Source organism: Chiloscyllium plagiosum, chromosome 37 (assembly GCF_004010195.1).
Source record: "Chiloscyllium plagiosum isolate BGI_BamShark_2017 chromosome 37, ASM401019v2, whole genome shotgun sequence".
Taxonomy (NCBI): domain Eukaryota; kingdom Metazoa; phylum Chordata; class Chondrichthyes; order Orectolobiformes; family Hemiscylliidae; genus Chiloscyllium; species Chiloscyllium plagiosum.
Window position 1 is genome coordinate 7,996,126 of NC_057746.1, and position 12,350 is coordinate 8,008,475.

At 42.8% G+C, this 12,350-nt stretch overlaps 1 long non-coding RNA gene across 1 annotated transcript; it reads right to left on the minus strand.

Moving 5' to 3' along the window:
* Nucleotides 1-600: 600 nt before the first annotated feature.
* LOC122541288 lies at nt 601-9,119 on the minus strand. Its single transcript, XR_006309555.1, has 3 exons — nt 8,447-9,119; nt 7,904-8,051; nt 601-1,163 (listed from the first exon to the last, which is right to left on the minus strand). It is a non-coding gene; the product is annotated as an uncharacterized LOC122541288 (long non-coding RNA).
* Nucleotides 9,120-12,350: the final 3,231 nt, after the last annotated feature.

Consider the following 12,350-nt stretch of genomic DNA (forward strand, 5'->3'; position numbering starts at 1 on the left):
CTAATCTAATATATAATAACTTAACCTAGCACCCCTCAACTCACCGCTATCCATGTGCACGTCCAGCAGTCGCTTGAATGTCCCTAATGGCTCTGCTTCTACCATCACCACTGAAAATGCATTCCATGCATTCACAATTCCCTGCGTAAAGAACCTACTTCTGATATCTCCTTTATACCTTTATCATAATACCTTAAAACTATGACCCCTCGTACCAGTCAATCCTGTAATGGGGAATAGTCTCTGGCTATTCACTCTATCTATTCCTCTCATTACTTTGTATACCTCGATCAGATCTCCTCTCTTCCTCCTTCCCTCCAGAGAGAAATGTCCGAGCTTATTCTACCTTTCTTCAGAAGGCAAGCCCTCCAGTTTAGGCAACATCCTGGTAAACCTTCTTTGCACCCTCTCCAAAGCCTCTGCATATAGTAGAGCGACAAGAACTGGACACAATGTTCCAAGTGTGGTCTCACCAGGGACTTGCAGAGCTGTAGCAAAATCTCGCGGCTCTTAAACTCTATTCCCCTGTTAATGAAAGCCAAAACACCATATGCTTTCTTAACAACCCTATCCACGTGGATGGCAACTTTGAGGGATCTATGTACATGCACAGCCAGATCTCGCTGTTCCTTCAAACTGCCAAAAATCCTGTCTTTACTCCTATTTTCAGCATTTTGTCCACAGCGTCCAGGAATTTGCAGACTTGGTGAATCAACCGTGTGAAATGCAGTGTTTCAGGGATGGAGTGCTCTGGTTGAGATTTTCTTCAGATGGTCGGTGGGATTTGATGGACCAATGTTCTCCGTCCATGCTGTAGGGATTCTGTTCTATGATTGAGGATAAAGGCTACACAGCAGCGTGTCCGTGGAGAAGGAGCATGTGGTGTGTATCAATGCTCCTGATGCTTTTAGATAGAGCTGTGCACCTCAGGGTATATAGTGCTTCATCTGTGCCCCTGCCCTCTCCCCACAACTCTGCTGCGATTTCGTCCCTTCCCACTCTGTCATTTGTAATGATTTTCTTTGCCTGTAAGCGGCGTTGTTGTAAATATTCCACTGGTTGCACGAGTGGTTTCCTGCTGGTGATTATATGCTAACTAAACGCAAATTGTCAATGATAATTTTGATTATGGGAACGTTGTTCAGCTGTGTGCGATTACACTTCTGGATAGGAGAAATGGGGAAAAAAGAACACTTCACAGTTCACAAAACAAGAACTGAAAAGCAGTTAAATCAAACCAATGGTTCAGACAGGGAAGGAATATTTCCGTGGAGCTTGGGTAACTGGATAGTGCTGGCGTCCGGGAGTAGACAGGATTTTGTTTTCTAGGGCATTTGATTTTTTTTAAAACAGTTATTTTTCAGATAGTTTCATTTCTTTTCTTTTAGATTTATTTATTGTTGAATAAACTTTTATATTTTTTTAAAACTAAATTTGCAAATCTTGTGTTAAAGACAAATGATAAATAATATCCATCAAACCATCCCTCATTGAAAACTGATGTGGAAGAGCAGTCTCCTGGAGAATCCCAGCCCTGCCTACTTCTTCCTACCCGGGCTCCATGGCTAAATACATAGCTGGAAGATAGGAGCAGGAGGAGCCCATTCAGCCTTTCGATCCTGGTCCACCATTCAATGTGAAACAGCTGACCATCCAGCTCAGTATCATGTTGCTGCTCTGTTTCAATCCCCTTTAGTGACTTTACCTCGAAGAACTATATCTACGTCCTCCTTTGGCTTCAATGACTTTTGTTCCAATGACGTTGCCATGTGGTCTACTTGGACAGCAGCAATGCTTTTGACGTGGTTCCTTTTTCAAAAGGCCCAGATTGTGGACAGGTCGTGAAAGTAAGAGACGACACACTGTAAGTAATCTAATCTAAAAAAAAACTATATCTACGTCCTCCTTTGGCTTCAATGACTTTTGTTCCAGTGACGTTGCCATGTGGTCTACTTGGACAGTAGCAATGCTTTTGACGTGGTTCCTTTTTCAAAAGGCCCAGATTGTGGACAGGTCGTGAAAGTAAGAGACGATGAGATTAAAAGTAAAGTGGCAAGTTGGAGTTGAAAATTACTGAGAGGGAGGAAGCATACACTAATGGTAAAATGATGTTTCTTTTAATGGATGCCTATTTGCAATGGGTTCTGTCGGTCTCGGTGCTGGAATTATTTTGTTTGCGATGTGCAATGATTTGGACATAAATGTAGTGGATACGATGAATAAATTCTCAGATGACACGAATAGAGCTGTAGTGACAGACCAGGAATAACTGGCCCATGATTATCACATCAGCATGAGGAAAACTGTTGGAGAAACTTCTGAACGAGAGAAGTAATCTGCCTTTAAGGGACAAAGTTTGATCAGGGATAGTCAGCATGGGCTTTGTCAGAAGGAGGTCATGCTGAACAAATCTAATGGAGTTTTCAAGGAACTAACCAGGTCGATAGATTGAGGGTAGGGCAATTGATGTAATTGATATGGATTTCAGCATTGGTAAAGTCCCACATGGGAAATTAATAACGAAGGTAAAAGCACATGGCATCCAGAGTAACTTAGAACAAAGAAAAACACAAAAGCAAATTACAGCAAATTACAGCAAACTGCCCTTCCGCCCTCCAAGCCTATGCCAATCCAGATCAAAACCTGTTGCCAATTTTGTAAGGGTCTGTATCTGTCTAGATACATCTTAAAAGATGCTATCATGCCCGCCTCTATCATGTCCACTGGCGAAGTGTTCCAGGCACCCACCAACCTCTGTGTAAATAATTTCCCCTGTATATCTCCCTTAAACCTTTCCCCTTTCAGCTTCAACTCGTGACTTCTAGTAACTGAGTTCCCAACTCTGGGAAAAAGCTTTTGCTATCCACCCTGTCAATACCTCTCATGAATTTGTAGACCTCAGTCAGGTTCCCCTCCCTCAACCTTCGTCTTTCTAATGAAAATAATCCTAATCTACTCAACCTCTCCTCTTAGCCAGTGCCCTCCATACCAGGCCACAGCCTGGCGAAATTCTTCTGCACCATGCCCAACGTGTCCACGTCCTTTTGGTAATGTGGCGTCCAGAACTGTAGGCAGTATTCAAGATGTGGCCGAAACGAAGTCTTATATAACTGTCACATGACGTCTCAACTCTTGTAGTCAATACCCTGTCCAATGAAGGAAAACATTCCCTAAGCCTTCTTGTCCACACTATTGGCCTGCGTTGCCACCTATAGGTTACAATGGGCCTGAACACACAAATCTCTCTGCACAACAATTTTCCCCAGGTCTTTTCCACTTATCATATATTTCGCGCTTGAATTGAACTTTCCAAAATGCATCGCATCACGTTTGCACGGATTAAACACCATCTGCCATTTCTCTGCCGAACTCTCCAATATATCTATATTCTGCTGCATTGTCTGACAATCCCATTTACTATTTAGCACATCACCAATCTTAGTGTCATAAGCAAATTTGCTAATCAGACCACCTATAACTACCTCCAGATCATTTACGTATTTCACAAACAACAGTAGTCACAGCAGGAATCCATGTGGAACACTGCTGGTCACAGCTGTCCATTTTGATAAATTCCCTTTCACTACTACTCTCTGTCTCCTGTTGCCCAGCCAGTTCTCTAAGCATCTAGCGAGTACACTGTGGACGCCATGCAACTTCACTTTCTCCATCAGCCTACCATGGGGAACTTTATCAAACGCCTACTGGGTTCCACCTAGTTGGCTCCAAAAATTGGTTCAGTCAGAGGAGGTAGAGGATGTTGACAGAAGGCTGTTTGTGTAATTGGAGACTAGATCTTGTGGTATATAGTACAGGGATCAGTTTTGGGTGCGTTATTGATTATAATACTCATAAATGATGCGTGTATGTGCGGCGGGGAGGGGGTGGTGGGAGGAGTGAAGATGCGGGGTGAATTTGAAATGATGAGTAAGTTTGCAGAAGACACAGATTTTGACCAGGCGGTTGCCCTGAGGAATACAGGCTTAGATTACAGATAGAAATAAACCGGTTGGTCAGATGGGCAGATGAAATGTAACCCTGATAAATGTGAGGTGATGCACTTTGGCAAAAGTCACAAGACAAGATAGTACTCAGTGAATGATAGGACATGAGGAAGTTCAGATGAACTGGAAGATCTTGAGGTGATAGTGCAGAGATCCCTGAAGGTGGCAGGACAGATTAATGGGGCACAGAAGGAATACTGGACATGTGCTTCCAACAGTTGAGGTATAGATTATAAGAGCAGGCAAGTCCTGTTGGAGCAGTACAAGATGTGCATGCAGTACAGGTTCGGTCACAACTGGAGTATTGTGCGCAGTTAAGGTCATTGTGTGTGATTGCACTGGAGGGAGTGCGAAGGAGATTCAGCAGAATCCTGCAAAGACTGTAGCAAACTGGTTGTGAAGAGGAAGGTTGTATAAGCTCAGGCTGGTTTCTTTAGAACAGAAATTGGGGCATGTGATTATTTGAGGGGCAAGGACAAGTTGAATACAAAACAACAACTGGAACTGCCATAAGCAAGATGGCATTAATTTAAGTTGAAGGCCAGGAAGTTTGCTGGAAAGATCTTCTTGCCTGGAAGATTGTGGAGGCCTGCAGAGCGCTGCCAGGAGTGTAGATGAGACTGGAAAGCGCACAACCTTCAAAAAGTACTTGGATAAGCACTTTAAATATCTAACATCCCAAGCTATGGGCCAGATCTGGAAAGTAGAACTGAGGTAGATTTAGTACAATTTTGGTTGTACAAACACAATGGGCCGCATTCTGTTCAATGTGATTCTGTCATTGTAAAATTCTGAATTTAAGGTTTTGATTTAGTTTTTTTGTATTGTTTTGCGAAATATTTTACTTAACGTGTTAACTGTTATTGTGCCAGTATCAGCGTCAGGTTCTGGATTAGAGTGCTCACTCATAGATAGAATTTCCCAAATGAGTTGTCAAAGTAGGGAAGAATAACTGCAGCGATACAAGGTGCTGGTGAGACAACATCGGGAGTACTGGAACAGTTTTGCTCCCCTGATTTACGCAAAGTTTTCATTTCATTGGTGACAGTTCAGAGAAGGTTCTCTTGGATGATCCCTGGTATTGAGATTGCTTTATGAACAAAAGTTAAACTCCCTGGGACACTACTCACTGGAGTTAGAATTAGAAATGACCTCTTTGAAACATCTAGGATACTTAAGAGATTTGACAGGGTAAATGCAAGAAGATGTTTCCTCTCATTGGAGAGTCTAGGACAAAGAGCCATAGTCTTAGAAGAAAGAGGCACCAATGTAAGACTGAGATGAAGAGACATTGCCTTTCTGAGGGTTGATTGCCTTTGGAACTTCCCATTCCACAGAAATCTGTGGATGCAGAGTCATTAAGTCGCACACTTGGAAACAGAAACATTGGCCCAACCAGTCCAAACCAAACATAATACCAAACTAGTCCCACCTGCCACATGCCTCCAAACCTTTCCTATTTCATGTGACTATTCAAAGGCTTTTAAACATTGTAACTGCACCCAGATCTACTCCTTCCTCTGTAAGTTCATTCCACATGTGAACCACCCTCTGTGCAAAACATTTACCCCCCTGACTTTTCCAAATCTCTCTCCTTTCTTAAAAATGTGCGCACTCGTCTTGGAATCGACTGTCCCAGGTAAAGGACAACCATCTCTATCTGTACGCCTCATTATATTAGAAACTTGCATTAGGTCACCTCTCAAACTCCTACGCTCCAGTTTTTAATTATGATTCAAACCTTCTATACCAATCAATATCCCGGTAAATCTATTCTGAACCCTCTTCAGCTTAATAATACCATTCATATAAATTGACGACCAGGACTGGACAATATTCCAGTAGAGGCCTCACCTGTACAACTTTAAGGCAAGTGTGCCTTACTCCTTTTTAAACATCCTGTCTATATGTGACACAAAGTTCAAAGAATTATGTCCTACACCCACTAGGTCCCCTGTTCTACAACACTACCCAAGACCTTACCATTAATTATATAAGGAGAAAGTGAGGACTGCAGATGCTGGAGATCAGAACTGAAAATGTGTTGCTGGAAAGGCGCAGCAGGTCAGGCAGCATCAAAGGAGAGGAGAATCGACGTTTCAGGCATGAGCCCTTTTTCAGGATTCCTGAAGGGCTCATGCCCGAAACGTCGATTCTCCTGATCCTTAGATGCTGCCTGACCTGCTGCGCTTTTCCAGCAACATATTAATTATATAAGGCCTCTCCTTGTATGTTGTACCAACATGCAATACTCTGCCTTTATCTAGATTGAAGTCCATATTCCATTTTTCAGACCACTGACCCATTTGATCAACATGCCTTTGTAATCTTAGAAATCCTTCTTCACTGCTATCATGTCAATTTTGGTGTCATCCTCAAACTAACTAACCATGCTCTCATGTGTATGTACAGCTGAGGTAGATCTTTGATCAGAAAATGTGTTGCTAGAAAAGCGCAGCAGATCAGGCAGCATCCAAAGAGCAGGAGAATCGACGTTTCGAGCATGAGCCCTTCAGGAATCCTGAAAAAGGGCTCATGCCCGAAAAGTCGATTCTCCTCTCCTTGGATGCTGCCTGACCTGCTGCGCTTTTCCAGCAACACATTTTCAGCTCTGATCTCCAACATCTGCAGTCCTCACTTTCTCCTCATAGATTTTTGATCAGTCAGGGAATCGAGGATTACGAAGAAAGGACAGAAAGATGGAAATGGCAAATCAGCCTTCATCTTATTGGATGGCAGAGGAGCCTCAAATGGCTGAATGGCCTGCTCCACTCCAAATTTCTTATGAACATACACTGTAATAATATGACGCAATGGATAATGTGTTACACATTATCACTGACGGTAATAATGTACAGTGTTATTTTAATGTGAAATATTTTAATTACTGTTGATGATGTGAATGGTTTTGAACACTTTCTGATGCTAATGTAGTATTTATTAATATCTCTATCACAAATACAGAAGAACCTCGATTATCAGAATGAAATGTCGAGCACAATTTCGTTTGATAATCAATTATTCACTTAATCGTTTAAATGCCTATCCTCCAGGGTTCTGAGTGTTTTAAGTCCACTCCCCATTCAGGAGACGAGGCAGCAGCAGCATACCACCCCAACCCCATCCAACAGCACACTGCCCCACCCCCATCCAACACCGCCTCCATTCACGTCCAACCATGGCACCCTCTCGCTCCCAACCCCGTCCAACACCACCCTCTCCCCCCTTCAGGTCAGCAAACCTGCTGCTATTGCTGCCTTTGTGGGGAAAGTGTCCAAATAGTGCGAACGTGTGCGCACGCGCACACACATACAACTTTTTACTGCAACGTTTTGACAGGTTACACCTCTGCCCTGTACAGGCCAATGTTAGAGAAATTATCTGGGGAAAGCAGGGTTTAGGATACACCCCACTGTAGAACTCCAGGGAAAATGTGGGGAAAGAGAGCGGGCAGGAGATCCGTCATTTGGAGACGGTGCCTGTTTAATCACTGTAAACAAAAGACGTGATCAGTGTTGGAAATGCGTCTTTGATATAATGTTTCTATCGGGACCTCGAGATCTCCTTCGGATAATCTGGTATTCGAATAATTGGTATTCGGATAAGCGAGGTTGCTCTGCATTAACAATCATGTGCCAAACAATTATTGAAGATAATTTTACTGACAAGAATAATAATGCAGAGTGTTTAATGCTGCTATTAGTTTTGCTGGTCACTTTTTTTTGTTTTAAATGAATAACAGTATCACTGATAGTAATAATGTGCAACCTATTAAAATAATAATCATTACTAGTACTGAAAATAATTTACACTTAATGGGATAATTACAGACATTTGTTATCACATATAGTGACAGATATCCAGTTCTGATAATCAGTCTCACACAATCTGGTACTTACCTCAGATTCGATATTTTACAGTTTGGGTTCTACAGAGCCACAGTCAGTTGTTGCGCTCCCAACTGTGACAATTTATTATCATTTTGGTTCAGGTCTATCATGGACCAACGTGCATAGACAACAGAGATGGGATCTTAGGAGCCAGAATCTGAAACAGACACAATTCAGGCTATGGATTGGGTCAAACAATAATAATGATGGATAGCACAAAACAGAGCATGTGTAAAACTCCATATGGAAAACGATACTGCAGACATCAATGTGCAGTATTTACAGAATAAAGAACAATGTTACTGCTGGAAATAATGTTGAGTATACTGGTATGATTATCAATTCTAATAAAAATGAACCATATTTAACAATACCATTCCTGACACAAGTAATGCACCATTTTTAACCAATAGCGCGAGTCATGTACAGTATATATCATTCTCACTGATACATTATTCATAATACTTGTATAGAAATTAATAATGTGCAGTGCTTTTTAATCATCACTGGTATAGTACACTGTGGGACAATGTCAAACACAATCACACTTACCGCACAGTGTGCATTTTAGTTTGGATTCCTCATTCAGAGACAGTCGTTTCACTCCTGAATCTCCCAGCTTATTACAGCCCATGTTCAGAATTATCAGTGTCTGATTTGTACTGACAGCAGAGGCGAGGTCATCAGTGCAAGAATCTGAGAGGTTCTTATTGTTTAGACTGGGAACTAAAATCAGAAAACTGGATAATGAGCATTAGGGAGAAACACACCATGTATGAAATGGGGTCTCTTAAGGATGCAGAATACATGAGATTGCTTGGTTCATCTGTATCATGCTCAGCCGAATTTTAACATATTCAGTTCAGAGGTTGATAACTGGGCGGGCCTGCACGAGCTGACAAATATGATGTTTACATCTCCACTCTTGTCCAACTTCACTTCCACTGTTTGTTATTAATGTCGTTACTGATAACGTTTAACTTGTACACATTTTATTAACAATATGCGAGCTTCCACATTTTTTATTAATAACATTATAGCAAAATTAACAGTGTACAGTGTCAGACATCTGGTTATTGTAAACATTTCACATTCTGCTACTTACTCCAGTCCCTGTAATTTGCATTTTGGTTTCCTTAGAGCCACAGATGTAATTTCACTCCTTAATCTCCCAGGTCATTGTTCTGGAGACGATACAAAATTGGTGAGAACATGTTTATTTTATTAGATTAGATTCCCTACAGTGTGGAAATAGGCCCCTCGGCCCACCCTGTCCACACCAATCCTCCGAAAAGTAACCCATCCAGACCCATTCCCCTGCATTTACCTCTGCACCTAACACTACGGGAAATTTAGCATGGCCATACCACCTAACCAGCACATTTTTGGACTGTGGGAGGAAACCGGAGCACCCGGAGGAAACCCACGCAGACACGAGAAGAATGTGCAAACTCCACACAGACAGTTGCCCAAGTCAGGAATATAACCTGGGTCCTGGAGCTGAGAGGCAGCAGTACTAACCACAAAACAAAATTTATGCACAATATTACAGGAAACCAGGAGACATGCGTTTCGGAGAGATCATTCCACCCGCGAAACCCTTGTCAGACCCATGACACATCCCACCATCCCAGACTCCACTCCCAATATCCACCCCAGTCAACACAAGAACTGCAAGACCTGTGCCAATATATCCTACTTATCTCTGTCCAAAGCCCCAAAGGGTCATTCCATATTCAACAGGAATTTACCAGTACTTCCACACACGTCACCTACTGTATCCGTTGCACCTGAAGTGGAGGAGACAGGATGCCAACTTGTGGATGTTTTCAGAGAACCTCTCTGGGAGTGGGCACCAACGAATCCCACTGCCTCGTAGCCGAAGACTTTAAGTTCCCCTCCCACTCCACCAAGGACAAGCAGGGCCTGCGAATCCTTCAAAGCAAACCCCTAACCACCCTACGCCTTGGGATCCTGAAACCACACAAGATCAATGTGGATTTCACCATTTTTTCATTTCCCCTCCCCCTACTTTATCCCAGTCGCAAGCCTCCAAATCGGCACAGCCCTCTTAAACCTGTCCATCTTCCTTCCCACCTATTCGCTCCACCCACCACTCTGACCTGTCACATTTACCCCCAACCTTCATTTACCTATCACATTCCCAGCTACCTTCCCCTCAGCCCCAACCCCACTCCCATTTATCTCTCAGCTCCCCAGGCCCAAAAACCTAATTCCTGATCAAGGGCATATGGCGCGAAACATCAATTCACCTGCTCCTCAGACACTGCCTAATCTCAAGTGTATAAACTTGCCTCAAATCTTCCTTTTGGGTTCTGGAACTCCTGAAAAAAACAAGCCAAGTTTTTCAATTCTCTCCCCCTTGCTCATACCTTCTAAACCAGACAGCATCCTGGTAAACGTCCTCTGCACCCTCTCTAAAGTCTCCACATCCTTCCTGTAACGTAGCAATCAGAACTGAATGTAATTCTCTAAGTGTGGCCACAGCAAGTCTTGTAAAGCTGCAGCATTACATCCTGACTGTTGCATCAATTCCCTGACAAATAAAGGCAAGCATGTGAAATACCTTCTTAACACTACCTACATGCACGGCCGCTTTCACGGAGATCTGGACTTGAACCCCATGATCCCTCTGTACATAATGTATTCAGATTCCAGCTATTAACTGTATACTTTTCCCTAACATGTGATCTCTCAAAGTGCAACACCACACGGTTATCCAGATCAAACTCCAGCTGCCATTTCTCTGCCATATTTGCAAATGATCTATATCCAGCTGTACCCTTTGAAAACCTTCTAACCTATCCACAACTCTATCAATCTTTTTGTCAACTGCAAACTTACTAACCCATGCACCTACATTTTCATCCAAGTCATTTATATATATCATATACACTAGAGTTCACAGCATCGATCCTGGCAGAACACCACTGGTCATGCACCGCCAACCACAAAAACCCTTTTCTACTTTCGTGGGCGGCACGGTGGCACAGTGGTTAGCACTGTTGCCTCACGGTGCCAGGGACCCGGGTTCAATTCCCGCCTAAGGCAACTGACTGTGTGGAGTTTGAACATCTCCCCGTGTCTGCGTGGGTTTCCTCCGGGTGCTCTGGTTTGCTCCCACAGTCCAAAACTGTGCAGCTTAGGTGAATTGGTAAATGTAGGGGAATAGGTCTGGGTGGGTTGCGCTTCGGCGGGTCAGTATGGATTTGTTGGGTCAAAGGGCCTGTTTCCACACTGTAAGCAATCTATCGAATCTATTTCATGTAAACCAAAACTACGACTACACTCTGCTTTCTACAGGCAAGCCAATTATGAATCCAAATTGCCAAGTCACCGTAGACCCCATGCATCTTAGTCTTCTGGATGAACTTTGCTCGAGGGATCTTGTTAAAAGCCTGACTAAAAAACACGTAGACCATGTCCACTGCTCTATCCTCATCAATCATTTTTGTCACCGTCTCCAAAAATTCAATCAACTTCATAAGACATGCCTACTCCACACAAAGTCATGCTGACTGCCCCTAATTAGGTCATGCTTTTCCAAATGCATATAACATCCAAAAATATTCTTGCCAAAAACTTCCTCCCAACCACTGATGAGACACTCACCGTTATATGTTTTCTTGGATTATCCCAATCGCTTTTCTTGAACAGAGGCACAACATTAGCAGCTCACCAATCCTCCAAGGACTCTTCAGCGGCTAGTAAATGCAAAGATCTTAGTCAAAGACCCAGCAATCTCCTTTCTTTCCTCTCTCAATAACCTTCAGGCTCTGGGGACTTATCCAACTTAATGCTTTTCAAGAGACCCAACACCACTTCTTTCTTGATCTCAAAAAGCCCTAGCAACAGAGCATGCTCGATATGAATCCCACGATTCTCTATATCCTTCTCCTGGGTGAATACTGATGCAAATTATTCACTTATGATCTCATCCACATCCTCTGTTTCAATCAGAAGTGCACTCCTTTAGCCTTTATTGATCCGACCTGCTTCCTAGTTATCCTCCTATTTTAAATGTTTGAAGAGAATGCCTTGGAATTCTCTTTAACCCTAATGGCTGAGGTCATTTCATGGCCCAATCTTGCTCCCCTAAGACGATAAGACATAGAAGTTAGGCCATTTAGTCCATTGAATCTGCTCACCCATTCAATCATGGCTGATAAGTTTCCCAACCGCATTCCCCCGTTTTCTCCTTAATCCTCCTGAAAATCAAGATTCCATCTATTACTGTCTTAAATACACTTAATGACTTAGCCTCAACAGCCTTCTGGGTAACGAATTTCACAGATTCATCACTCAAGAAATTTCTCCTTGTCTCCGTTCTGAAAGGTTTTCCCTGTAATCAAGGCTGTGTCTTCCGATCGAAGTCTCTCCATGCAATGGCAACATCTTTCCAACATCTGCTCTGTCCAGGGCATTCAGTATTCTG